General features: G+C 42.6%; 2 pseudogenes; both read left to right on the top strand.

Moving 5' to 3' along the window:
- Nucleotides 1–2902: 2902 nt before the first annotated feature.
- Nucleotides 2903–3809, top strand: LOC147627657 (uncharacterized; annotated as a pseudogene).
- A 65-nt stretch (nucleotides 3810–3874) lies between these two features.
- Nucleotides 3875–5125, top strand: LOC147627656 (uncharacterized; annotated as a pseudogene).
- The last annotated feature ends 332 nt before the right edge of the window (nucleotides 5126–5457 follow it).

The raw sequence follows: 5457 nt of genomic DNA, 5'->3' as shown, positions 1-5457 counted from the left end.
ACACTTCACATAAACATTGGTCTCTCTCTCTCTCTCTCCTACACACTTGCCTCTTTATCACACACACATCCGTACGTATACAAACATCATAAAATCTCTCTCTCTCTCTCTCTCTCTCTCTCTCTCTCTCTCTCTCTCTCTCTCTCTCTCTCACACACACACACACACATACGCACGTGCATTCGTGTATGACAAAAGACCCAAGAATCGACATACATCGACTTTTGAAAAAGCAATAGCCGACATCGATTATGGTAAGTATAAATTAAATTTTGCAATCAATTAATTTAAATCTGTAGATTTGGGAGGAGGTAGACACTTCAAGAAACTCTTGATAGATGTAACACATGTGCATCATGGCCAAAACACACATACATCATGGCCAAAACACACATACATAAAGAAAATGTTAATAAAAGAGCGCCATCATTCTGAATGAGCGACTATATGTACCAAAAAATTATGTCTACAAAATTAGCACTAAATGGCTCTATCATGACAATTTTAATTGGAATCATTGGAGGAAGAGTCCTCCTCTTGTACGTTCTTGGGCGGTTGGGATGATAACCCTGCTGCTACCTGTCGAGCAACCTCGTCCATGTCGTTCTCACCATGTTGCTCCTGCAATTAAAAATGTCTATTAGCTATTTGAGTATAAAAAAAACCACATAACATATAACACATGCAGATCTTGATTGGCATAAAACAATATTTGATAGAATTACTTACAAAAGCATCGGGTGTCGGCATCTCCTTCTGTAGCGCTCTGTAGTAGCCATAAACTGTAGCCGTAAATTGTGGCTCTCCGTATCTCGTCTGCAGATGGTGCTCGACCATAATCCTTTCTCTGTCATTTAAACATTGCATATATATAAGTAAGAAGTGAATTGAATGCATATGAGATCATAGATACATGGATACATATATATATATATATACAAATAGCTATAGATAGACGAACAAAAAATTTGTGCACTTACAAAGAGTGCTCGAAAGCCACTAGAGCCCATCTGGCCAAGCCGAGAGGTGTGCCCTGACTGGACACGAGCCTGTGCTGCCTCCTGCAAATTAAATGCGCTTTTATATGAATATATAATTAATGCTATTCGAGAAGTACCTATCATATGCATTGAGTGAATTAACTTTGTGTACCTTCTGTTGAGGCCATGTCACTCTCAAGCGAATCTCTTTCCTGAAGTACCACCAAGAATCTCTGCACATCGCAAGTGGGCGTGTATGCTCAAGGACGGCCGCAAATTTCCTAAGCATCTCTCATTCAAACGTACGATGGTAGACGCTATGGAGGATGGTTGGGAGCAGCCCTTCCAGCAGACAGAGAGGTTTTCAGCTTTTGGGGTGCTGAGAATCGCCTTTAGACAAAGGCACTTTAGTGGATAAAGAGAGCAGCTCTTTGGTATGCACAGCTTTACTGGCAAAAAGGTGAAGCTCTTCTATCTTGTGCAGCCTAGCTGAGCATAAAGTCAACATGGCTGGTCCGGGTTTAGCAAATAAAAGAAATTGCAGATCTGAAAAAGCTAATTTTCCGCCTCTTTTGGTAAAAGTGAGCTCTTTCTAGCATAAACCTGGCACCCACGATAGGGTCAATTGTACTTTATTATGCACTTTTTTTGGTAGAGCCTGGCTCTTTCTGGCCAAAGGTCACTTAAGTGTGAACCTGCATCCAAGTGACTTAGCTTCTTTTTGTCCAGCCCATCTGATTTATCACGCCTGCATAGTCAGCTGACAGATTAGGGTTTTATACCCTCTCTCCCATGCTCATCTCAATCAAGAGAGAAACTTTTCATCAAGTGTTTCCCCTGCTTAAGCTGACTACTACTAATCATACCATCATACTGCACTTGTACTCATACAGAGTTTACAGTACCTTCAGGACTACCTCTCCTAAGGAGCTTGTGGGTTCCAGCCTTTATGCTTCTAGTAATTGTCATTAGTATATGTATTAAGTAGATTTAATACAGGTTGGTGACACTTTTATACCCAGATCAGCGACACACCCTCTTCAGCTGATTAGTCTTTGCCTTTTTTCGATTTTGGCTAGAAGGGTCCGCTTTTTGACCAAGAAAGCTGTTCTTTTCCCAAAATTGCAACCCTCTTGTCTACTAATTTGAGGACCAGCCAGCAGCCTATATAAGGGAAGCCCTCACTCCTTGCGGGGGATGCCGGATGCCCTAAGGCCCTCACACGGTTGGTGTGTGTGTGCATGAGCATACTTTCAGCTGAGGCTTGCTCCAAGAGAACTCCCATGCCAGATTCAGTTTCTGGAATTGTTCTTCTACTTGCATCTTGAGTCTCCAAGATCGATTCTTGTGCACATACTTAACAATTCCTCTGACTAGTGTCCTAGTCAATGTGTTGGTCTAAACTCTACATAAAGGCTATGTACATCTCAGCCCATAAGGCTTGTACTTCTGAAAGGGCTGTGCTTCTTCAATTAGGTCGCCTTCTTCTTGTATATTATTGCCTTCTGCTTGTGTGTACACTAGACAACTGGTCTGGAACTGTAGGTGTTCCCTTGCTACCCCAGATGGCCCCCTTGTTGGCTGCTGCTGCGCGCAGAAGACTTCTTGTACTTGAGTGAAGAGCTGCCTCAAGTATGCTCTTCGACCTCCCCCCCAAGAAGGACTGCCCTTTTCTCTGGGTAGAGAGCCGACCCAAAAAAATTGGTTCCCTTTTATCCTAAAGGAGCTGCGCCATCTTAGCCTTCTTTCCTTTCTCTACTAGCGGCTTCTTTGCCTTCTAAAAAAGGAGAGGTACAGGGACAGGTACAGGTACAGGTACAGGTATAGGTACAGGTACAGGAACAGGGACAAGTACAGGAGCAAACAAAGCACAAGAATGCCATGTAGATGAAACGATCAAGGGACATGTAGTGATGGACTCCATGCAGGACATATGAGGGTTCATCACCTCAATGCAAACTATCATGATGAACCAAAGTGAAGAAATAAAAAACCTTGCACTTAAAAACCAAGAGCTTGAGCATAAGCTACAAATGCAAGATATGCGGGTCCTTAACCAAGAGAAGAAGTTGCAAGAACTACAAGAAGCCTTCAATAAACAAACCAACATGACGCAGGATACATTGGCCTCACATAACGAAAAACTTGCATGTATCAGTGAGAGAACCCAACAAAATGTACCAGGAAATGTGGGATCTTGGGCAAGCATAGTCAAGAATTGGCACACAAACTCGGCCACCACTACCACAAATGATGAAATGTATGTCATTGAGGATGAAAAAGAATACAACGAACTAGAGAAAAGGAAGATGAACATAGTAGTGCGAGGCATTCCAAAAACGGACACAGAACAAGTGCTTACATTGAACACACACGGACATCACGGATATCATTTCCACTAAATTTGGTATGCATGATGTTGTGGTATACGACGAGCACAGAGTAGGGAAGAAGAAGCCCGAAACCAACCGGGCAATTGTATGCACACTCCTAGATGCACGAAAGAGGGCCATTATCCTTGAAAATGCTCGCATATATCTAAAAGATAGCCCATTATACATAAGTGAAGATAGAACACCGAACCAACAGAAGGCAAGAAGGGAAGCCTATGAAGCACGCACCAATAAGAAAACACCCACCGGAAGGGGGAGAACAGAAAAAACGACAAGAGGAGGCCCATGGGACCACAGAACTACATGTAATAAGCTGGAATTGCCGCGGCTTCCCCTGGCACAAAGGGGAGGGGCTCACAGAAGTCTTACCACAAGCGGATGTACTTTTCCTATTGGAAACATGGGAACACGATACATGCAGGATACCACATGTTGATGGGTATGTCACACACTCTCTGTGGATGCCGAGTACAAAGATGAGAGGACAAGGAGGTGGCAGTGATGTACAAAGAAGAGCTTCAAAAAGTGATTACAATATGCAAAAAAGATGCTCATAAGCGATACATATGGGTCAAGATTGACACAGGAGGTAAACCAGTGTTCATAGCAGGGTGCTACATTCCCCATAGGGAATCACCGTTCTATAATGCTTTCAACACAGAGAAGAACAACCCCTTTGAAGATTTGTATGCAGATATTAACACTTACACGCAAGAAGGGGTAGTGATGCTTACTGGGGACATGAATGCTCGCATAGCACATGCGCAAATGCAAGTCATAAATCTCATGACACCTCCGGGTCTAGAGCATAAAATGGATGTACTTGACCACATGTGGAAGCGATGCTCAAAAGACCAAGTGACAAACCCACAAGGAACAGCATGATGACAGCTATGCAATTAATAGCTATAAATGGAGTGAACAAATTTGCCAACTCAGGGGAATGCACATGCTACACCGCCAACAAGGGAATGAGTGCTATTGATTATGTATTGATCCAATATGAGGCATCCCACATGGTGCATAACTTTGAAATTGGGGATAGATCACCAAACTCGGATCATACACCCATTCATGTATGGTTACGGGTACCCATTCACAGGAGAGGAAAATAGGCTCAAATTCGAGCATGGGCATACAAAATGCAAATTGAAAAAAAGAAAACCTATGCCGCTTCCCTTGATGATAAACTAGCAAGAGAATGCATGCCAATAAATGTAGATCAAGCATGGAACAAATTCAAGCAAGCAATGAGTGAAGCAGTAGAGGAAACAATGGGGAAAACGCATAGACAAGAAACAAACGTGAAAGGGTTGCCACACAACTCATGGTTTGATGAAGAATGCAAGATTGCTAAAAGACATTTGAGGTCAACCCCCAAAACAGCCATAGAATGGACAGCTTTGGCAAAAACATACACAACTCTCAATCAAGAGGAGAAAAAGAAGAGAACATGAACTACACACCGAGACACAAGCCCTAATAAACTTCAAGAAAAACCCCAAAAAGGAATGGATGAGGATGAAAGGCAAAAGACAAGACATTATCGGAGACATAAGCCCGGAAGATATGTATGCATACGTAGAAAAGTTATATGTACACAAAGATGCAGAAGGGATGCCTAATATGCAAGAGACAAAACAATCAGAAGAATGCTTTGACTTTCCGATGGTAACAAAGAGCATAAAAAAACTAGCCAATGGCAAAGCACCAGACATGCTTCAGTTCAACTCAGAAATGCTCAAATGGTGAGGCAGTATTGCACGGCAATGGATACACGGACTCCTCAATAAATCCATAACAGAAGGGCTGCCCATTGATTTGGCAAAAGAATTGGATCAAAGCACTTTTCAAGAAAGGGGATGCAAATCAGCCCACTAATTACCGAACCATCATGGTGGGATCTTGCATGTCTAAGCTTCTAGGGAGCATCCTAGAACAAGCTATAAGCGTATGGGCCGAGGCAAATGGCAAACGGGCTAAAGGACAAGCAGGTTTTAGACCTAAACATAGTACCATTGATCATCTCATATCGCTTAGGGTTCTCATGGAAGAAAGCCGGCTAAAAGGGAAAACTTTGCATT

The sequence above is a fragment of the Cibotium barometz genome, chromosome 20 (assembly GCF_041138505.1).
Source record: "Cibotium barometz isolate CiBa-2024 chromosome 20, ASM4113850v1, whole genome shotgun sequence".
NCBI classification, from domain to species: Eukaryota; Viridiplantae; Streptophyta; class Polypodiopsida; order Cyatheales; family Cibotiaceae; genus Cibotium; species Cibotium barometz.
Note: the sequence above shows the minus strand (reverse complement) of the source record. Positions and strands in the feature narration are given on the sequence as shown.